We start from the raw sequence: 24330 nt of genomic DNA, 5'->3' as shown, positions 1-24330 counted from the left end.
TCTCTCTCTGTGTCTCTTTCTGTGTGTCTCTGTGTGTGTCTCTCTGTGTCTCTCTCTGTGTCTCTTCCCTCCTCCCTCCTCTCTTCCCCCCTCCCTCCTTCTCTCTCTCTCTCTCTCTCTCTCTCTCTCTCTCTCTCTCTCTCTCTCTCTCTCCCCCTCTCTCTCTCTCTCTCTCTCTCTCTCTCTCTCTCTCTCTCTCTCTCTCTCTCTCTCTCTCTCTCTCTCTCTCTCTCTCTGTGTCTCTCTGTGTGTGTCTCTCTCTCTGTCTCTCTCTCTGTCTCTTCCCTCCTCCCTCCTCTCTTCCCCCCTCCCTCCTTCTCTCTCTCTCTCTCTCTCTCCTGCTCTCTCTCTCTCTCCTGCTCTCTCTCTCTCTCTCCCCCACCTTCTCTCTTTCTCTCTCTCCCTTCCCTGGGTATCACACCCTTACCTGCAGGTGCTCTGCCCAAAGAGAGTGTAAATTTTAATCTCTGAAACTTTCTTTCTGAAGATCAGCCTTAACCCCAGATCACTCTGGCTCTCATTGATTGGTCAACAAATGGTTGGTTGGTTGGTTGACTGGTTGTTGTCCTTCATTCTCGAAGAGGACCAAGATGACATCACCATGTTAGTCAAGTTTCAATGTGTCTGACTATGACTGATCAGACCAATACAAGCTCAGAATGCTCTACCACAGGTGAGGCACAGATGTGGTAGAAAATACAAATGTTCAAATGTGAACATTTGAGGTGGAATCTCCAAATTTGTGCATCCTGCGTTTCCTTTGAATTGCTTCAATTCTGTTTTGCTCATAGAGCACAGCACCTTCTTTGATGTGGACACACCATGCTGAGTGGTGCTGTGCTACTGTCTCCCATTTCACACAATCAATTCCAAAGTTCTTGAGAGAGAGTGTCCTTTTGTTGCTTTTTCTGACCACCATGTGAATACCTGCCCTCTTTGAGTTCTCCATAAAAGTCTTTTGTATGTTTTGCATTCAAACAATGTGGTTAGGCCATCGGAGTTGTGCTCTCTGAAGCAGAGTTTGAACGCTTGGTAGTTTAGTTTGAGTTAGTACCTCAGTGTCTGGAATCTTGCCCTGCCAGGTGATCTTCAGAATCTTCCTAAGACGATTCAAATGAAAGTGATTCAGTTTTCTGGCATGGAGCTGGTAGACTGTCCAGGTTTTAGTCATACAACAATGAGGTCAGCACAATGGCTCTGTAGACCTTCAGTTTGGTAGTCGGTCTAATACCTCTTCCTTCCCACACCTTCCTTTGGAGCCTCCCAAACACTGAGCTAGCTCTGACAATGCATGCATCAATCTCATTATCAATGTGTACATCCCTGGAAAGTACACCATCAATGTAAGTGAACTTATCCACAGCATTCAGAACTTCTCCATTTGCTGTAACGGATGGTTCCACATACGGATGGTATGGTGGTGGCTGATGGAGCACTTATGTTTTCTTGGTGTTAATTGGTAGGCCAAAATTAGCACAAGCAGCAGAGAATTGATCCATACTTTGTTGCATCTCAGTTTCAGAGGCTGCATGGAGTGCACAATCATTTGCAAACAGAAAATCATGCACTAATACACCCTCCACTTTGGTCTTGGCTTGTAATCCTTTCAGGTTAAGAGGTTAGAGGCAGAGTTGCATGAAGGCCTCACTCTCTCCTCCAGAGTCATCATACACCAGTGGCAGGACAGAATCAAGATGACTAGGGATGGCCCAGGATGCAGTGGATGACCTCGACTTCTTTGATGTCTAACCAAATTCTAAACGCTCCACAGCACCTGTTTCAGCTGCCTTCATGGCAGTTGGATCATCTGCACATTCCACCAGGGGAAGTCTTCACATGCTTGGGGTAGACAACCTCCTAACTTACCAATGGGTTTGAGACCCCTTTATTACCTTCAACCTGGTTTAGCTCATCTGCCAAAAAGGTTTACCGGGGTAAATAGTGTGTATAGACATATACACATTACATGTACAAATGTACATTTATTAACATATATATGCATATATACATATATTTATAATCATACTCATATATAGGCATATTCATTTATATGCATCTGTGTAAGACTGTACTATTTGTCCTGTTTCTCTCCAGATCAATTTTTATTTTATTTTATTTTCAAACATTATTTTTAGTTATTTATTTTTTTAATTTTTGACTAGGTAAAGAGGCTATTTTCTCCCTCAAATTTTATTAAGCCTTAATCACTGAATGGGTATTGCCTCCTGTTAAAGACCTTAGCTTTAAAAGGCCAAGGTCTCCCACTGCATCTGGGGCCATCTCCAGTTGTCCTGATCTATATCTGGCCACTGGAACCAAATGGCTCAGGAGGAGAAAGTGAGAGTGGTGAATCTGCACAAATCTCCCTCACTAAAATCCAGTTGCATGCATGGCATCACCTTCCTGATGACATGGTCTTCTCTGAGTACACAGGACAAACAACCAACAACAACAGTTTAGAAGACTTAAGTGCTACTCTCAGTCTGGGACAGAATCGTTTTATTTGCTCTTCTAATTACTATCACCCCACCCCACACACGTATGCACACAATATTTCTAAACTTGTTTGTCCTTTTTTCTGTTGTGAATAAACTTTGGAATATATACTTTTTATAGTGTAAAGAGAAGTTGATTCTAGAAGTAGATACCAAGAAATAATAGCTAGCATTTAACCACTCTCCTCCTGGTTATGTTTCTGACTCTCTAGACTTTACTCAATTGCCTTCTCACTCTGTAACATCCGTTTTTCATGCCGGCTCCTTTCTCTCATTGATGAGTTCCTTTCAGAGGCCTCTGTTTTGGGGAGGCCATACTTCATTCTCTTCTAGACTTCCCTGGACTTCACTCCTGTGGCCCCATATAGGTACCTTCTCCCACCTCTTTTAACTCCCTTTTATGGATGGTATTCCTCCAATAGAATGTAAGCTTCTTGCATGCAATAACTATCAGATAGATAGATAGATAGATAGATAGATAGATAGATAGATAGATAGATAGATAGATATCCCCAGCACTATGTCTGTTGCATAGTAAGCAGTAGCTAAATGCTCACTGCCTTGTCTGTCTGACCGCCTACCTATCTCATTTGATCCTCTCAACAGCCCTGTGAAGTGGATGATGGTATTATTTCCATTTTATAGATGAGGACACCAAGGCTGACAGAGGTTAAGTGACTTACAGGGCCACATGGCTACTTGGTATATGATTCAGGATTTGAATTCAGGTCTTCCTGACTCCAAATCCAGAACTCTAGACACTGTCACCCAGCTGCCTAACAGTAGGAATAGTGGTGGCAAATCTCTGAATACAAGGGCCAGTCTAGCTGAGGAACCTAGAGAGGATCTGCAACTCTGTTTTGAGACAGTATTCAGGCATCAAATAAGTTTAGAAAGCAGTAAAAGGAGAAACCCTAGGTAATGGTACCTAGATCTTAATCCAAAAAGGCCAGCCTTGGGAAGGTAGTTCATTTCAGCATACCTAAGACTTACTTCTGAGATAGTTATGGAAAGTTTTGTTATCCCCTTTTGACTGATGAAGAAACTGAGACTCAGAAAGGCACCCAAGGTAACACAATGAGCCAGCACTGGAACTAAGACTAGAACCCAGGTCTTTTGATTTAAGACCCAAGGTACTTCCCACTATGTTATACTTAAGGTTCTCTTTTCTGAGTGCTTGGGACTTCTATTTATGGTTTAATTAATATGTCACCCAGTGTGAACAAATCCCTTGAGTACTTCAAATTCAGAGGATGCCTAAAGCATCTATAACATTGGAAGTCCAGGGATAGGTTAACCATGAGCAATGATGGCAGCTGTTTCTTACTCATTGTTGGGTGTGTATCTGTTTCTTTGTCAGGGTGTGGGAACCTGGTTCACACAGTATGTTGTAAGCCTCACCCATACAGATACCTTGCAGAACAGAGATGATATCTAACAGCCATAGGGAATGGACTTGAGATTTCACTGAGCAGAGAAATCCTAGGTGAGGAAATTCCCTCTGCTAAGGCAGGTGGGCACCTTCTCTAAAAATTATAGGGTTGCCTGGAGCAGAGGTATAAAACATGCTGCCATGACTTAACAGTGTTACCTGAACCATATTAAAATGTAACTGGAAAATACTTAACAAAATGAATTAAAATATGATAAAAACAGATATTACATATGGCCCACAGGGATCCTTATGTATAGTTTAGTCGCTCACTTCTATTTGAATTTGATACCACTTGGTTTAGAGCACTGAAAGGTTAAGTGATTTGCCCAAAATTACAAAGCGAACATGTGTCAGAAGGGCTTAAACCCAGGTCTTCCTGGCTTTGGGGCAAGCTCTCTCACCACTATGCCAAGCAGCCTTTATGATATCTAGCCTGTCCCTTCAATTCCCCAACAGTACCAATCACAGGCTTTTGTGCACAGTGGGTGCTCAATCAACCCTGCAAACTAACTATTTTCTCGCCTACTCCTTCCCCAGACTGTGTTCCACTGTTTAATTTTTGGAGATGACATTTAAATCATTCTCATTGGAGATGGGGGTAGGCAGAGGACGGGCCAGATCTTTGATTCAGCTCAGAAGGTGAGGAGACATCTTCCTAAAGGTGAAGTGACAGGCAGTTGGCAAAAACACACCATGACATGGTCCACACTCTTCAGGCTTGTCCACTCATTGGCCTTTTGGTTGATTCTTTCCTCTTCTCAACTTTCAGACACTCATCTGCAACGTGACAGCAATTTGCTCCCCTCTCTGCAGAAGAAGCCTATTTTTAGTTTTTAACCCACCACGTGAATGAAGGCAAGTTATCAATAGCAGCAGAAAATGTCTTTCTTTCTATCTCTCTCTTTTTATGGCTTTGAGACCTGTACAATCTGCGCTCGTTAAATTCTGCCAAAAAATATTCTTATTACTATACACTTCTCAGTCTGTGACTTTAGCATAGTAGCAGCCTTGCCAGCTCTCAAGACAGCCGGGCACAAAGCATCCCCAAGGCAATAATCTAACGTCCTTTGCTGGGGCATCTGGCAGGGAGAATTGTAACCGAAACCAATCTAGCCAGCAGAATAGATCCGTGATCAAGCTAACAGGTGAAAGATGGGAACAAGGAGGGAGACATAACAAGTCAATGGTAAAGGAGATGAGTTTTTAGATATGATTTAAAGCCAGGAAATTGGCAAAGAGGAGAAATATAGGATCCCCAAGAAGAGATAAGACATTAGAGTGGGCAGAGGGGGTCTCTTGAATCATCAATATAGAGATTAAGAATCATAGAAGCAGTTGGAAGGAATCATAATAGCCATCTAGTTCAACTCACACCTCAACATTTTTTCTAACATTTCAGCCAGCCTTTGCTTTGCTCCTATAAGGGGGGAACCACCGCCTCTTAAGGTCACCTATTCTACTTTTGGATAGCTCCACTTGTCATGAAGATCATGTCAAACTTAAATTTACTTTTTGGCAACTTCCATCATTGTTCTTAGTTCCGTCCTCTGGAGCCAAACAGAATAATTCTAATCCCTCCAAACCCTTCAAATACTTGAGGATATTATGTATCATGCTCACTCCTCCCTGCCAATCCTGTCCCACCCCACAACACACAGACCCAACGCTTCTCTTCTAAGTGTGGGACATCCTTAATTCCTTCAAATGTTATGATATGAATATAGGTACCTTCCTCATTTTGATTGTCCTCCTACAGATTCTTCAGTCTATCATGTTCTTCCTAAAATGTGGTGCTCAGAACTGAAGACAATTTTCCAGATGTCTCACTAGTCAGTCGATCAATAAACATTTAATAAACAAAAAGTCCTCACTAAGTGCCAAACACTGTGCTAAACCTAGGGATACAGATACAAATAAAAACAAAGACAGTCCCTGTTCCCAGGGAATGTAAAAGGGAAAAACAAAACAAAAGAAAGATAAAAAGGAGGATGGGAAGGTAACCTACATAGGGGCATGATGGAAAATCCAAAGTCCTAAATGAATGCATCTGGGTAGGAAATGAGAAGCTGTCACCAGGACAAAGACCATCACCTCTTTACACCTGACTCTCTTAATGCAACCTAAGATAGCAATGCCATATCTCACCACTGAGTCATACTGAGTTGGTAGTCCACTAAACACTGCCCCTAGATCTTTTTCAGATGAATAGATAATCTAATCATGCCTCCTCCATCTTATTATTGTGGAATTGATTTTTTGTGTTTTGTTTTTGTTTTTTGGGGTGGGGAGGACAGGGCAATTGGGGTTAAATGACTTGCCCAAGGTCCCACAGCTAGTAAGTGTTAAGTGTCTGAGGTCAGATTTGAACTAAGGTCCTCCTGACTCCAGGGCCGGTGCTCTATTCACTGTGCCACCTAGCTGCCCCTGGAATTGATTTTTTAAGCCAAATGTAAAGTTTACATTTGTCCCTTTAAAAAAATCCATCTTATCATATTCAGACCAGAACTCAGTCAAGATCCTTTTGTATCATAAAAGAGTTAGTTCCACATTCTGATCTCCCTTCACTGAATCAGCCCCTCCCCACTGCCATCAAGGGGCATGTATTTTATGACTTTTCCTTCTCTTGTAGTATATAATCATAGAACATTAGAACTGGAAAGTAACCTGTCATTTGGTGCACCCCTCTCATTTTACAGATGAGGAAATTGAGGCCTAGAAAGGTAAGTAACTTACCCAAAGTCACACAGCTAATAAGTAGCAAAGCCAAAGCTCAAAGCCAGGTCTTTTGCCTGCAATTCCAATATCCTTTCTCCTACATACTACCTAGTAGGCACTCAACAACTATCTATTTTAATTCAGTACTTGTTAAGTACTTTCTATAACAACAATATAGTACATATCTATTTGCATTCAAGGCTTACAAAGCATTTTTCTTACACCAATTCTTGGGAGTAAGATACTACTTATTTTAATCATCCCCATTTTAGGGATGAAGAAATTGAGACTCAAAAAGGTAAATGACCTGTGGAAGGTCACAGAGTAAAGTATCAGAATTAGGACTTGAATTCATCTCTTCTGATTTAAAAATAAGTGTTGTTACCATTACAATGGGCTGCTACTAAGTGATGAGTCTTCTCCTAGAAAGAATATAGATAGGCAATGCATCTCATTTGTTTCACCTATTATGAAGAAACATGCAAATGAACATGATTTAGAATAAACCACTATTTGGAAGTGTTAGGGAGATAGAAAGGAAGGGAATCATCAATGTAGGGTGGGTGAATCAGTCCAGGCTTCTTGGAAAATGAGTTTTGAGCTGATTTTTGAAGGACATGGATTGATGGAGTAGAGGTATATTTCCCTAAATCGGGAGTTAGGGATGTTGCATATCCCTAGGGTTCTGATCTTTCTGTAAAGGTAAGCATTCCAGAACTTTCTGCAATTTTGTTTTGGATAAGGAGCAGAGGGGAGGATTTCTTTTTTGTGGCTTCATGGTCTAATGAGAATGAGAGGGAGAGACAGAGAGAGACAGGAGGAAAGAGAGAGGGAAAGAAAGGGAGAGAGAGAGAGAGACAGTGTTTGGAGGGTAAGGAGAAGGAAAGACAGATTGGGATGGTTTAATTTTAACTCTGTCAGAGCAAAACAATGTAGGCTGAGAACAGCCCATTGCCCTCCTCAGCAGTGAGCCGAACTGCAGAGCCTGATAACAGGAGAAGAAAGAAGAGAGTACAAATAAAAATAAAATAGCACGGAAAGATTAAACATGCAGTAAGGAAAAGACCCAGAAATGAACCAGATATTATACCAGCAACAACAAAGTGTGAAATACTGTTCCAGCAGCTACAGCCTGGGCTCAAAGCTCCAGCCACCACAGCCCACCAGCAGGCTCTTGGAGAAGGCTACACTAATTACCTCTTCTTTCTTCCTCAGTGAATGACAGCTATAGAAATAACAAAGGCCAATCATTTGCCACTGAGTTAAATGAAAAACTTCCAAACTGGCTTCCATTGACAGAGCTGAAGACTTGGCCCCTCATACGTGAAAACATACTCCCACCTCCTCTGTTAATTCTATAGCCTCCATTTATCTGGAAAATAAAGGAATAAAATTAATAGAGTGAGACCTATACTTGGGGTGTTTTATTACTCTCTTGCAAGTGTGTTTGGGCAAAGGATTAGGGCGTCCCAGTGGTAGAGAGTAAAATACCAAAACAGCTCAGGGACTGGTCACCTGAACATCTGATACTCCCCAAGGAGTCACATATAATTTAATTCCACCCATATGCATTGGTCAATTAATTGTGTGCCTAGCATCCAGGTGAGGAGATCAGAAGAAGACACAGAGTCTATTCTCATGTTGCTCATAGTACAGTGGAGAGAACAGCAGCCCTGGAGTCAAGAGAACATGAGTTCAATTCCTGTCTCTAATGCTTTTATGATTCCACTATCTGTATGACTGTAGGCAAGTTATTTAACCTTCCATTCCTTACTCTGTAAAATAAGGCAGTTGGGCTAGTTTTTTCTGTGATAGATCTATGATCCTGTAATATATAAATAGTATATTATATATTGTAATAATATATAATACATAATATAATATATAAATAATGCATAAAGAAAGTAAAAATGACTGATAACACATGAAACATGTGCCTATAGGAACTCACTGTGAACAGATGTGATCAGAAGTTTCATGGAGGAGGTGTGGCTATCACTGAGACTTAAAAAATACCTTGTGAACCTTAATGGGGGAGAGGAGAAAGAAAGAGAAGTAATGGCTGGAGTCCCTACAAGTCTGACCTTGGTGCAGCCTCACTTTCTGACAGTGAAGGGACGGCTTTGTAGAGCTGATTGCCCTACCTTTCCAGTATGGTTTTCAATCTGGGGTGAAAAATCTCACATAGTGGCCATTTTCTTCTCTTCCTCTTCTCTGACCTCCAGATTTGGGACTGATTTAGTTGCTACCTTACAGACACATGATCAACATGTGCAGGTACAGTTGACATGATAAAATCAACAAACAGAAAAGTAGACTTATTTGAGCTTTGGGTCTGTTCCATTAGAGCCCATCCTTTCATGTTTCTATTCTTGCTTCTCCAGTTCTCTGCCCAGGGTCACATAGCTGCTTTACTTAGTGTCAGAGTCTGGACTACACTAAATAATAACTAACATTCATATAACTCTTTAAAATTTGCAGGTCACTTTAGATATGTAGTGGGTGATGGGATATGTAGTAGGCCAACGTGAGCCCTATACTCCCAGTATTCACAACTTGCTCTGTCTGCTGCCAAAACCCACGGTGAGACTTGGTGAGTCTATTTCAAAAAGTGTAGGATGACAATACAGGGGGCCTACTCTTCACTTCAAAGCATGTTATTCTCTGAATGTAATTATTCTATATCTGTTTCCTGTCTAATTAACTTTAGTAATAAAAAGAACTTTTGATTGGCTGGTGAGCCAGAACTGGGTGTGTATTCAAAAAGCACTAATCAGTCAAAGCAAGTCTGTGTGTGTGTGTTTGTGTCTCTTTGTGTGTCTCTGTATCTCTCTTTCTCTCCTCTCCCTCTGTCTCTCTCCTCCCTCTCCCTCTGTCTCTCTCCCTCTCTCCCCTTCTGTCTTTGTCTCTCTGTCTCTGTCTCCTTTTCTCTCTCTGTCTCTTTTTCTCCCTCCCTCCCCCCCTCCCTGCCTCCCTCCCTCTGTCTCTCTGTCTCTCTCTGTCTCTCTGTATCTCTCTTTAAATTCCTTCTGCTTTTGTGGTCCTAGTCCAAGTGCTAGTAGCATTATACATGTTAGGCACTAAAAAAGCATTTAATCTAATTTAATAATCAGGGTTTTGTTTGGGTTTTTTTTCCCCTCCTTGACAAAAGTGGATACTGGGAGGAGGCAGGAGGTTCATTCACTTACTTACCCATGTACTATCAACTCATTCTCTACCACGAATGCAAGTTAAAAAATACGAGAGAGGAGAGGTGCCTTCACTTTATTGGGCCACCCAGCACTCTAAAGGACAAGTTCGTACCTAAGTGTTCCTTTTTCCTAGGTGGTCACCTCACTCAGCTCCTGCCCTAATGATTGGCTTAGACTCCAGGCTAAAAGGCCTTCCCCCACATTTCTCTCTGCTTCTGGGAATTAATAATACATCTTCCAGAGCAGAATTGGCTTCTGTCCATTGATTCAGCCAGTGTTCTTTTGTATTCACAGGGCTTTTTTGGTGCTTCTGTTTTCATTCCCTTCCTATATATAAAGATATAGACAGTTCCAAGCCACAGAGATACAGATCTTGGGTCAAATGTGCCTTGAATCCATGCTTCCAGAGTAGGAGGAAATAAGTTTTGCAAAAAAGAATATGGTGTCAAGAAAAGAAGTAAAAAATGTCTGCATCAAAGTTCCCCAAATGTCTCTGTTCAAGAGTCCCCTTGATGCTTGAGTCAATTTAAAGGATCCTTTCTCATAAGGATCTGTTTGCTTCTGGAAGCCTTTACCTGACCATGTCCTGATCTCTGGCCCTATCCCAGTCTAAAGTCTGATTCTTGCCGCAGACTGACACTCCCCTCACACACCAGATAAAGATGGAACTCTAACATTGGTCATACATTTATCCCTGACCCCACCTCCCAAGGGTAAGAAACCATGACCCTTTTGGCCCTTAATAGAACTTTCTTTACTAAATGCAGCTAAGTGGGCAATGTGCTCACAAGTCAGATGCCTTTCTAGTTCTCCACACACACAAATCAATAACAAAAATAATAACCAACATTTTTATAGTCCTTTAAAGTATATATATATATATATATATATATATATAGTGGGTGTGTGTATGTCTCATAATATCCCTGTGAGATAAATACTAGAGGTCTTAATATATACACTTTACAGATGAGGAAACTGAAGTTCAAAGAAATAAATAACTTGCCCATGATCACAGAGCTAGTGTGTTTCAGAGGTTGTGATTCAAACCCAGGCCATCTGTCTATGTGCCTCTCATCTCATAGTGTGTTTGCCTTCAGCCTAATCTTTAACTCCTTTGGGAAGAGGATTGGTACCCTCCATTCAATGACAATCTCACATCTAGGAAGACCCCTGATATCTCAGTGATTCTGAACCCATTTAGACCATCATCCAAATCACATTCTTTACACCCAGCTAATTCTTTATTTCTATTACCCTCAACTTTCCCACCTGTAATGCCACGCACGAGCAGCCTTTCAGGGGACTGCTGCTGTGAACAGCTTTGAAGGTTCTGATTACACAGTGTAGCAAACTTTCTATTTATTCAATAGCAAATCAGAGCAAAACATTCACAGAAAATCAAGGTACAGCATTCACCATGTCACAACTCAACAACTTATCACTAAAATGGCCAAATAGTTTTCACCAAAGTGGTCACATAGTTTTAAACAAAGTACACTCATTTAGTTAATCACAAAATCCTTAATTCAATCACAAAGTACAAAAGTCAAAGTTCTCTACCCCTAGGTCACAGTAAATCATCATCTTCTCAGTCAGTACACAGTATCCAAGTAAAGTCTTCTTTCAGCTTAACTCAAGGCTGACTCTCAGCTTCCATGGTTCCTCTGCCATGGTCCCAGCTCCAACTGTCACCTGGGTTCAAAGGCAGGTAGCTCCCAGTTCCTTGTCCAGCTCCTTGTCCAGTTTTTGTCCAGTCCCCATTCCATATTGAAGTTCACAGTGTCCAATCCACCTCAAGTCCTTCACAGTTCCTGTTTCTGGGAAGACAAAGCTTGACAGAGCCACAATAATATTCATATACATTGCCGGCACCATCATCAATTCACTTATCTACCTATGAAATCAACTCAGACCCACCAACAAGGTCTAAGAACTCCACATAAATCAACATAGAAATCAACGCAGACCCATCAACAAGGTCTGAGAACTTGACACAAATCATCAACATAGAAATCAACACAGACCCACAAACAAGGTCCAAGAGGTCAGCACAAATCATCTGTAAAGTCCCAAGACCTCCAAAATCCTCCTCCAGGACTTCTGTAAACATACAACCAGAAAATCCTCTTTCATGGCTTCCAGTAAGGTCTCAGGGCTTCTGTACAAAGTATCACAAACAAACATTAACACAGACAGAGCAGACAAACAGAGTGCCAGGATATCACAAGTTTTCTCCTTCTTGATTCTGCCACCACAAGAGTCCTCTTCTTAGTTCTGCTGTCTCTAGCCTAGGCCTCTCCTTATATATGGTCATTAGCTCCTCCCCTTCCTGTTGCAGGAATTCATGAGTTCTAGGGTTCATAAGTTGTGGGGTTCACACATTCTGTTTCTTAACAGACTTGATACAAGGCTCAAAAGAAACTTGAACTGAAACAAGGTGTTAATTTAATAGCTGAAATAAGGTGTGAACTACTTCTGTGCTTGCCATTACACCACCTTAAAATTTCAACCAAGCACCATCCAGCCCTTCCACTTTGCCTTGTAGAATGCCTGTTCTATAGGCAACAAACTTCCCTTCAATCTAAATCTTTTCCTCTGCCACTCCTTCCATCTACTAGCTCTTACTGAAACCTGGCTCCCTTCATATGACACAGCATCCCTGGTCACCCTTCCCAGTATTGGCTGCACCTTCACTCACTGGTGGAGGCAGGGAATTGGGCTACTCTCTGCTCCCCATTGCTACTTCCAGATTCTCCCCTATCTTCATCACTCAATAGCTTCTCCTCCTTTGATATACATGCTACTCATTTCTACCATGAAATCCAAATCCTGGTATCTTTTGTCTACAGACCTCCAGGTTACTCCCCTTCCTTCCTCAATGAGGTCTGTATCTGATTGATTATCTTTCTCTCCTCCTTAACTTCTGTCCTTATATTAAAGTGCTTCAACATATATATTGACTTGTCCTCAAACACCTTAATTATTCAGTCCTCAACCTACTTTCTTCCCATGAGCTACTCTTCCACCCCACCTCAGTCATATACAAAGATGATCATTCCCCTGATCTTGCCACCACATACTAATGTACTACCTCCATGTTCAAGAATTCCAAAATCCCCTTATCTGATCATAATCTATTGGTTTTTCACCTCTCCCTCTTCCTTCTCTTACAAAACCTTAATATTTGTCTGTACCATGACCTTCAATACTGTGACCCCTTAATTCTCTCTCACGTTATCTCCCCTGAACTGTTGTTCAGTCATTTCAGTTGTATCTGACTCTTTTTGGCCCCATTTGGGGTTTTCTTGGTAAAGCTACTGGAATGGTCTGTCATTTCCTTCTCCAGCTCATTTTTAAGATGAGGAAACTGAGGCAAACAAGGTTAAGTGATTTGCCCAGAGTCACACAGCTAGTAAGTATCTGAATTAACCCTGAACTAACCATTCTTTTTTCCCCATCTTGATCCCTTAGTGAACCAATTCAACTGTCCAATCCACTGAACCAATATACTGTCCTCCTCTCTTGAATCCCTAGCCCCTGTAACATATACCTTCCCAAGTCTCAGCCTTGGATTATTCCCACCATTTCACTCTTATATACATACTGCTAAATGAAGATAGAGAAAATCATGCAACAGTTCTGATTAGGTCCACAGCCTTAACTGGGCCCTTACTGCCCCTAGGGAATCCTGTTACACCTGCCTTATCAACTCATTATCCTACTGTCTACAATGGCTCTTCCAAAGTTTTTCCTCCATCCTCAAACCTCTCAGGTCTCTCCTTACTCTATAATAAATCTCTCCCATCTGTCTACTATAGCATCTTAAATTTCCAGTAATGGAGTTATATCTTTGGATTAAGAGATTATCTGCAGAAGGATAGTGTTAAGATTCTGATCCGTAATTTATGAGAAATGAAATCTTAAGTTCCCACTTACAGGTTGGCAAAGACAAATTTATTGTAAATTAGCTGTCATTTGGGAGAAATAGGGAAAGGACTTGTGGGCATGGTTCTGTAAATCTTATGGAAGGGACTGGCACCATATAGTGAGGGTAAGCACCACAATGGGAGGGATCTTCTACAGCTAAAGGAACCCTAAGAATCTGGGATGGAGGAGTATACTTATAGGTACAAATAAATTGTTTTCTGGTACACAGATGCACAGAAGAAATACTGGCGTTTTGATGAAAGTTGAATGAGGAGAAAAAAGTCAATAGTGAAAAAACATTTATTAAGGACTTACTATGTGCTAGGCACTGTGCTAAGTACTAGAGATGAAAAAAGAGGCAAATGACAATCCCTGGTTTCCAGGAGCTCACAGTCTATTGCAAGCCTTTTGGTATTTTCTTCCCTTTGTAAAAGTGACACTGGAAAACTAAACCCCTTCTTTCTCCTCATTATATGGTAGCTCAGTGCAATGTAAAGAGCACTGGCTCTGGAGTCAAAGGACTTCGGTTCAAATTCTGCTTCTAATAGTTACTATTTACTTTGTGCAAGTCACTTAACTCCCTGAACCTTAGTTAACTCAGCTACAAAATGAGGGTGTTGGACTAAATGGCCTCTGAGGTCCCTTCAAGTTCTAGTCTAGATCAATGATCCTTCCTCTGTGATTCTTATGTTATACCTTTCTTTGCTTCTCTATCACTATTCACCTCTTTTTCCACCTTTTGCTCTGTGTATCTTTCTTTTATTCAGTCTCTATCTACCTCAACTTCCCATTTGTGATCCAGAGACTCTCCTTGTTTGTCTAATGAGGGTTTATGAGGCTATTTTAAAGATAGCTTACTGGGAAAAGAGATTAGAAGGATTCCAAAATACTAATTATCATTATCATGCAACTGAAATGTCAAGAAGTCAGGAGACATGTCCTGTGGTGACTTTGAGGATCAAGTATCCACTTCAACACCCACTGTAATACTGAGTCCATCTCTGTGTAATAAAAGCTCTCTGGAGGTGGGGTGATCTCAGCCTCAAACAGGTCTGTCCCTGGGTTTATTGGGTCTATTCCTTTTAACAGGGAGAGCTCCAGGGCTCAGTGTGTTTCTCAAAGGCAAGGACGGCAAAGACCCTTTGTAGTCTCTTTAAAGCCAAACCACACTTAGCAATCAGATTCCATTTTGCTGTGGTCTAAGTCCAATCACTAACTATACCATACATGTGCCTGTCTGGCTCCTAGGAGGTGGGTGTGATTGCTAGATGCCACAATAATTAGAGATGATTTCAGAAAGCTCAAGGTTGCCTCAAGTCTCTACAACAGACTGCATGACCGAGAAGGGCAATATCCTGTTAGTGGCTGTTTTCTTGGGGGAATTGTTCTTCCCTCCCCACATCCCCTATGTCTGATGCAACATGCTTAGCTTCATCTCTTCCCTAGAGTACACCTCCATTTGCTTAATGGTATGTCCTTGGAGGATTGAGTCTTACTGGAATTTCAGCAGAGAATGGGATGTAGTTTCCCCAAGGTGTACTTAAGAGCCACACTCCTGAAGGCTTTGAAACAATTCATTCATTCATTCATTCAACAAATACTTGACCCTTAGGGAGATACAATATTTTAATAAGATATGGTCCAGATACTTATGTAACTTAACATCTCATAAGGGGATAAGACATAAACCCAAGTAACCATAATATATAATAGTACATGTTAAGTACATTAGAGAAGTAGAAAACAATGATCTGCGTGGGAAGATTATTACCAGCAAGAGGGATCAGGGAAGACTTCATGGAGGAGGAAATATTAGGGTTGTTCTTTCATGAAAGAGTAAGAAGAATTCGGCAGGTAAAGGGGGTGAACAAGGCAGTTCCAGGCATAGGAATATAGGAAATAGCATAAGGAATAGCACAGAGATGGGGCTAATGATGCAGGAGTAGTCTAATGTGGATAGGGTGTAGCTTATGTGAAAGGAAGTAATATGACCAGGAAAGCTGGGTAGTGTCAAGTTGTGAAAGGTGTTGAATGCCTGGCAAAGTAGTTTGAATTTTGCTTTGTAGGTGATAGGAAGCTTCTGAAGATTTTTTTTTAAGAGGAGTGGGGGAGGCCAGGTGGTGCAGTGAGTAAGAGTACCAGCCCCGGCATCAGGAGACCCGGGATCAGTTCTGGCCTCAGATACTTGGCACCCACACAAAATAACTGGCCGTGTAACCTTGAGCAAGTTACTTAACCCCAATTCCCTAAAAAAAAAAAAAGAGGAGTGACATGATCGGATCTATTTATAAGTATCCATAAAAAAGCCCAACTTGAAGTGAGAGAGAATAGATTCAGGAAGACCTCTTAAGAGGCTATTGCAATAGTCAGGAAATGGTAATGAGTTCCTTTCTCTAGAATAGCTACAGTGGCAATAGAAAGAAGAGGATATATTTGAGAGATCTTAAGGAAGTGGAATTGATAGAATTTGTTCATCTATTGGGCATGAGATGTAATGGAGAAGAAAGAATCAAAGATAACTCGAAGTTATAAATATGGGATACAGGGTGAATAATGAAGCAGTATCACATGGGGAACTATGGAGGGAACTGGGTATTTTTACCCTGATGAGGAGAAGCCTTGGTGAAAGATGGGGGTGAGGAAGGTAATGGACTATATTAAACTATCTGAAGACTTTCATAAGGAATAGTGATTATACTTGTTCTCTGTGACCTCCAGGGCAGAACTAGGGCCAATGTGTGGCAGAGCATGGGAAGATTTGGTGTCAACATAAAGAACTGGGAATCAGAATTGTCCAACACTAGAAAGTCTGCTTCAAGATGGAGAGGGATGATTCCTATTCCTGGAGGTGCTGAAGCAAAGCATGAATGTCAGGGGTGAGTGATGTAGAAGGGATTCCTGCTTTTAGTGGGTGATTGGATTCCAGGTTGCCTGGGGTCTCTTCCTGTTTTATGACAAGTAAAATGCAAATAGGACACATTATCAAGTGATTCCAAGACTCCATGATTCTATGGAAGACAAATCAAGTCAATTGTTTGAGCTCTGGGAAATTAGCAAGCAAGCATTGAAGCTAACTCATTCTTCCCCTGAGCCTGCTAGAGGTGGATCCTGTTTCATGCAGGTTAGATTGGTCTGACTTGTTTCAAATTTGGCACAAATAATCCCCAGGGTTCAGTGGTAAGGCAGATAAACAGGCCCTGCATTTACAAAGGGTGAGCATGATCATGGCTGATAAGGTTATTCTGTTACAGAGAGGTTTGTAATAGTCTAAGTAGCTGAAGGAAGGAATTTGATTCCAGTGTCTAATGACCTGTCCCCTAGAGGCCATTCCCCAGGCTGTGCCCATACTCTTCTATGGAATGATCTGGAACAGAGTTGGTTAGTCCCAACCCAATCACTTCTGCTGGCTATTAGGCATCTAAAAAGTTTAATTCAGTTCAAATGAACAAACATTTATTAAGTTCTCTTTGTACAAAGTGCTGTTCAAGGCCTGAGGAGATTCGAGATTTAGTTGGCACTTGCAACCTAGTAAGACACTAACAGACATAACTATAATAGACCATAATACATAGAGAGGAACCATAGAGTAGTGGCTAGAGACCTTATTCCTCAGGAAGAAAGACTTGGTTTCAAGTCCCAGCTCTGATACATACTGTTTGTATGACTCCAGAAAATCACTCTCGATGAGCGATGCCCCCCAGACAATTCTTTAAGACTAAATTGCAGCACAAACACCACTCTACAGTAATGGAGGAAATTCCCTGTACAGATAAAAGCAAAGATCTCTCTCTCTCTCTCTCTCTGTCTCTCTCTCTCTCTGTCTCTCTCTCTCTCTCTCTCTCTCTCTCTCTCTCTCTCTCTCTCTCGTGTGTGTGTGTGTGTGTGTGTGTGTGTGTGTGTAGGGAGGTAGCATTTAAGTTAGTCAGTAGCAGATAGATAGGGATTGATTCCTCAAAGGAGTATAAGAATGGTCAGAGAGAGTACCCGCTTAGTGAGACATTACCCAGGCCTATGACTTCCCTGGCCTTCAGAAGGCAGGATGTTCACAAGGCCCCTGCTAGAGAATGTGCTATACTGGGAGTCTGGAGAACTGAGTTCCCACCAAAGCTGTACTGCTGCCAGTTTACTTTGTGACTTCAAGCAAGTAGGTTCTTTTATTTCTCTGGGCCTACCTAACCTTGCTCCCAATGAAAAAATGGTGGCATATGAAGAAGTACTCCTTTGTCTGGAATGGGTAAAGCTTAGGCTTGCCTGGAAGCCAGGCACAAGACAAAATGGCTCCTCTAAATCTACCCCACCTTAATGCATCTGGGAAGAGATCCTTTATATCTTCTCTCTTGTTGATCTCACCAACTCCTGTGGGTTTAATTCAATTATCATCTCTAGGTGGATGACTCTCAAATCTATATATGTTGTGCATATAGGACTAACAATGGCCTGAGACAGAAATACCACCATTCTTGCTTTACTTTGGCTGCCTCTCAGTTTTCATATATTTTTAGTATATTCAAATCAATTAAGCAATCATTAATTAAGTGATTGGTTTGTTCTAGGTATATGATTAGCCCCAGTCTCTCTCCTGATAGCCAGTCCCACATTATCAGTTGCCTGATAGATGGTTCTACTTAAGTATCTAATAGGCATGTCTAGCTAAGCTTGTTCAAAATTATAGAACTCATTAGCTTTCCCTTTCCCACCCAAAACTTGTCTATCTTCCAAAGCTCTCTATTTCTTTTGACAGCCTCACCTGGTCAGTGACTTGGCTTACTCCACTCCTCACTTCCTTCCCACCCCCACCCTGTCTAATCAGTCACCAAATCTCCTCAATTCTAGCTGCATAATACCTTTTGTATCAGTTCCCTTCTCTCTATTCACAAGGCAACTACCCTGGTTCAGGCCTTCAACTCTTCTTGTTGGGACTAATATAAGAGCCTCTTGATTTTCTCTTTCCACCCCCATCCCCACCCCCTCCTTTTCAATCCCTCCCTCCACACAGCTACCAAAACAATCTTCCCAAAGTACAAATCTGACTGTGGAACATTCCTACTTAAGAAACTTCACTGGCTCCCAACTACCTTAAGGATGGAATACAAATTCTTCATTTTGATATTTAAAGCTATCTACAGTCAGACTTCTCTCTACCTTTCCAGACATTTCACATGTTCCCCCTTCACCTATTCTACTTACCAGCCAAACCACCCTACTCCCTGTCCCCAGATCTCAGTTTTATATCTGTCATCTGCATACCTTTAAAGTGGCACTCTCCCCCATACATGGAATGCATCCTCTCCTCAGTTTTTCATCTAAGAATATTTAGCCTCCTTCAAGGCTTAGTTCAAATGCCATCTTTTATGGGGAACCCCAATTGTGGGAGCTTTTTACCTCCTCAACTTACATTGTATTTATTTATCTGTTTCAATGTTGTGTCTCTCCAGTAGAATATAAACTTCTTGAGGTCAGGAACTGTTTCATTATTGCCTTTGTTCAATAGCTTGAATGTAGCAGCTGCCTAATAAATACTTTGAATGAGATTGAATTGAATATACTGAAAATATATGAAAGCCCAGAGGCCCTTTGAAGTTAGCTAGGAGTAAATAAAGTATCACGGTATTTCTCTCTCTTATCCCATTGCTAGGCCTATATTCGCAGAATAGTCTCTTTGTTCTTCCAGTTCTTTCCTCCCTCAAACCAGCCTCTAAGGCACACAAGATGTTTGCTTGCTCCCTCTCTCCTTACCTGTCAGTTCTTCAAATCTGAGCCCTCTCACCTCCTTAAGGGAAATCTTTCTGACCTGGTAAAAGCCAATCCTCCAGCCCCAGCCTATCCAAAACAAACATCTCCCACATCCTCCTTTGCTGTGCTTCTTACTGTGTCTCCATATTGTAGTCCTACTCATTCCATGGCTGCACCTTGGATTATTTCATCTCTGCTTTTTGAATTAATATAAGTAGTATGAAATCTTCCAGTGGGTATGCCATTTCCCAGACATCCATACCCATGTGGTATTGGTAAGGTCTGCTTAGAACTAGAAGCCTTGCACCAAATCCCTCATTGACCAAGGGTTAATTCAGCTTGAGCTATCTTCTCATTAAATTCACCCTGATATCTGGGAGCTTTGGTATCTTCTCATCCCAGCAAAGAGTCATTAGAGCAGTTTTACCTAGGTTCCAGAAACAGATCCCATGGTCCCTACCTTCCCTTTAGCTTTGACTCAATCAAATAAGTATTTACTATGCCCAGCTAAGTGCTTAACTGTGACTGTATAGATGAAGAAACTCAGAACTATGCATGGAGGGAATTAACACAATTTTTTTTGAGGGAGACTATGTTGTTAATGCAAGAATTCTAGGATTTAGGAGCTAGAAGAGACTTCAGAGAACTAACCCAGTCTTTCCTTTTCACAAATGAGGAAACTGAGGTCCAAAGTGGATAAATGAGTTGTCCAAAGTCACACAAACAATTAGGGGCAGATCTGGGGTTGGAGAGAAGAATCTTGTATTTGGACTCAGAGGATTTGCCTTACCAAGCTACTATCTTTGATTTCCAGTAATATCAATGACTACCTGTAAGACCTTGGATAAGTCACTTAACCTCCCTGAGCCTTGGTTTTCTTCATCATAAAATGAGAACTACATTACCTCTAAGGTACCTTCCAGCTCTAAATCTAAAATCACAGGACCCAGGTCTGCTGAGTTCTAACCCAGAATACATGGAAGTAGGATTTCTTGCTGTTGCTGTCCAACTTAATAAACATTTATTAAGTCTTATTATATGAATCCTTACTGTTAAAGCTTACTACTAGGATAATGAAATACAAAGACAAAAAGGAACTCACATTGTTTTTAGGTGGGGTAGAGATGCCATAGGTACACAAGGAAGTAAGTACAGGTACTTTGAAACAGTACAGATTAGCTACTAGGGGAATAAGGGAAGGTTTAACTGAGGAGGAGGCATCTAGGTTAAACCTGGAAGGAAAATTAGTATTCTGATCTGAGGAAATTAGAAAGGAGTGCATTTCAGGCTACAGACTCTGCTGTGAGAGTACAAAGGCAAGGAGATGGATGTCAAATGTTACAGTGAAAAGAGCACTGGGTTCAGAGTCTGAGAATTGGTATGAATTCTGTCTGCATTACCACTATTTTACTAGCCTCTATGGGCCAGAATTTCCTAATTTGTAAAATATTGGAGGTGGATGGAGGTATACTAGATAAGGTGACTTGCTGCTACAAATCCCTAAGATTTCTGTGATCCTTGGAGTCAGGAGTATGAATATGGTGCCTTGAATTAAATCTACCTTACTCTCCTCTTCCCACTTGAGAGAGGGAAGGCAGTGTCATGTAAATGGCACTGAAGTTAGAGTTGAGAAACTTGATTTCTAATCCTGACTCTGTTATATAATAGCTGTATGACCTCAGGAAATTCATTTCAAATATCTGAGACTCAGTTTCCTCATCTGTAAAATGAGGATGCCTGTCCTGCCAATCTCACTGGATTATTTGTAAAGGAATACTATAAATTAGGTAGTGAATGTAAAAGCACTGAACAAAAATAAGGGATTGTTAATATTTAAATGCATCTTTATAACTGACTGGGAGAGATACTTCTCTCTAAACTACTTACTACCAAGCCCTGTTGCCTGCTCCTAAAAGAGAAGAGAAGCTCCCCTATCCACCCCCATTCTCCCACCCACAGCAGGAAGTGCCAGAGATAGACTAAAAAACCTGATGGTTCACCACCAGGATGTCTCCAAGGCTCACCATTGTTTGCACCCATGTTGCTCCTAGAAACTGTGAGAAAACAGCCATTGAAGCAGACAGTGCCTGAAGGTGGGAGGGGGAGAGGGAGGAGAGGCTGAGAGGTGGAAGAAGGCTTCTGGGATTAACTATCCAATCAGGAGCCATCAAGGCTCCCTAGAGCATAGCCCACAGCTGAACAAGAATAGAAATGGAGTTGGGGGGGGATGGAAAACCCCCTAGTTGGCAGCTCCTTCAGATGTACCCAGTTTCTCCTGACCTTCTTTCAAAGAACTTGGCCTCTGCCTACTGCAAAGAACACTCCCAGAACTGTCATTGTTTGTATCGAATGCTCACTTCTACCCTTGGAGAATTCAAAGTCCACTCACTGTGGAGGACAACTGGTGCCCAGTGTCCAAATGCTGCCAAATGAGGTGCCTATAGCTCCTGGCATCCCACCCCTTTGCCTTGTGGAAGCTGAGCCATCTTGGGTTTCAGCTGGGATCTATAAATATGCATACAGCTATTTATACATAAAGGCAAAAGAATGCATTTGCTCATGATGTTCCCTATGCCTGGAATGTCCTCTCTTACCCTTTGTGTCTATTGCATATCTACCTATCCTTTAAAGACCAATTCAAAAGGGCTTTTCTCCATGAAGCCTTCCTTGATGCTCAACATAGTACTTTATTCTGCACCCATCTGATGAACTTGCTTCAGTACTTCAGAGGACCCATAATCTCTTCTACCTGGGTATTCTAAAAGGAGAAAATTCAAAAGGAACCCAAAAGATCACGGATGGTTCTATTACCCAAAAAGTGCCTGAGAAACATTAACAGGTCCTTATCTACCCACATGCCTATGTTCTCCCTGATGCACTTTATGTATTATGTGTTTGCAGTTTATCCTCCCACAAAATTATAAATTCCATGAAGCCAGGAAATTTATCTTAAGGGTAGGAAATGGAAATGTGTCTTATTTAAACTTGTGCCCTCCCTAGTGAGATAACAATAGTAACTGGCATTTATATAACACTTTAACATTTGCAAAGAATTTTACATACATTACTTCATGTGAGCTACAAAACAACCCTGTGAAGTAGGTCTTAACAATTATGGTATTATCTACCCTTCACAGGTGAGAGAACTGGGGTTCAAAGAAGCTAAGGGACTTGCTGGTAGTCACAAGCTAGTAAGTGTCAGAGGTGGGATTCAAACATAAGTTCTCCAAGACCCAAATCTAGCTTTTGATTCACCAGTGGTCTCCAAAGTAGGAAGCCACACATTATATCACTTGTTATCCTTCATAGATAATCATAGGTCATCTTTCAACACTTCCCCTATTCCACTTCCTCCTCCTACAGCTGACCTCCCATGTCTATTCATCCTTCACACCTCTCTTTTTCTGCCCAGAGCACCTGAAACAACTGGGCAAGTGCCACTGCAACAATTCTTCCCAACAATGTACTACATACTACCCCCTAAAACCACTTTAGTATGGTGGACTCAGTGCTTTGGGGCAGTGACTATTGAATAAGAGTTGCCCCTTATACATTTCATTTTTCATCAGAGTGAACCACACAAAATGGGGTGCAAATTTTCATCAAAAATCTTATTGCTTCCCTGGGCCAATGTTTCTTTGAAACTTCTCTTTTTCTGTTAAGGACACCATCATCTGTCTGGTATCCCAGGTCCTCAACTTCCTTGTTATCACTGATGGTTCACTAAACTGAAGCTACTCTCTTCAAAGTTACCAATGATCTCTTATTTGCCAAAACTGATGTTCTTTCCTCAACTCTTGTCCTTAAGTCAAGACCTAAGATTGTCCTTGACCTCACATCGTTGATGACCAACTCCTCCAAGACTGTTAGTCTCTGCATTCTGGATTGTTAAAAATTATGGGTGTTGTCACCTCTAAAAATTCTCATATCTGCATACTTTAAGAGCTTGGAAACACAATCTTCTATTTAAAAATCCTCCAATTGAAGAGTTTCAGAGGAGGACCCCAAGCCCTGACCTGGGTGACCAATAAGAATGAACTTTTAGGAGACAGTGAAAAGATGAAGTCAAGTATAACAATATACCTTATTCAGCAATCCCCAAAACTGCATATATTATGATGAGGTTTAAGTATCAACCTCCAGGGAGAACATGACAATAGTCTTAAGTTAAGTTACCTAATCCTGTGTTTAGCATATCTTTTGTGTGAGGAAATAATACCTGTCTCATACCTGATTAATATTGTACATTGAGTACCTTTCTGCTTTCCCCTTTGGGAAAAGCGCAGACATGAGGCAAAATATAAGCTTTAAGTGTCCCCAGGGCAATGAGTGGGGATGTAATAAACCAAAGAGTATGAAAAAAGGGAGCCTACTTTCTCTCATTAAATGCCAGACTATACCTAATGATTGAATCTGGTCAAGGGTCTGTGCCTAGAGATGAGACAAGTCACTGAGGGGAAGAAGAGAAAGGACTCCTGCCCTCCAAGGTCCAGCATTGGGTATTTCTGTTAAATATAAATATATATGAGTATATTGGGTGGGGGGAGTTGCTCAAAAATGTTTTGCTTATGAAGTGCACAATAAAAAAAGTTTAGAGGTCTAGCACTATATCATTAAGGTATTTGTTGAATTGGATTGAATGATCACAAGGGCTTGTCCCACAGACCCAGCTCAGATGGCCCACTTTGCTAGACCCAAACATAAAAGCTGTATCCTGTTATCCCTTATTTTAAAATCTGCTTAAAAAGTAATTCTCTCTCTTTCTGCCTCTCAGACAGATGCCTCTCTGAAAGATGCTAATTGTTCTACTTATCACTTAAATGAGGATTCT

The 24330-nt window shown here is 41.3% G+C and overlaps 1 protein-coding gene and 1 long non-coding RNA gene across 2 annotated transcripts in view; both read right to left on the bottom strand.

Moving 5' to 3' along the window:
- SS18L1 (SS18L1 subunit of BAF chromatin remodeling complex) overlaps window positions 1-24330 on the bottom strand; it is a 259676-nt gene that overhangs the window by 51156 nt on the left and 184190 nt on the right. The gene's annotated exons all lie outside the window — the stretch shown is intronic.
- Window positions 11168-21878, bottom strand: LOC138149632 (uncharacterized). The gene is made up of 2 exons (XR_011165372.1): window positions 21524-21878; window positions 11168-11670 (listed from the first exon to the last, which is right to left on the bottom strand). It is a non-coding gene; the product is annotated as an uncharacterized lncRNA (long non-coding RNA).

Source organism: Petaurus breviceps, unplaced genomic scaffold (genome assembly GCF_028583685.1).
Source record: "Petaurus breviceps papuanus isolate PSGF00001 unplaced genomic scaffold, PetGlider_PUasm1.0 90847, whole genome shotgun sequence".
Classification (NCBI taxonomy): domain Eukaryota; kingdom Metazoa; phylum Chordata; class Mammalia; order Diprotodontia; family Petauridae; genus Petaurus; species Petaurus breviceps.
Note: the sequence above shows the minus strand (reverse complement) of the source record. Positions and strands in the feature narration are given on the sequence as shown.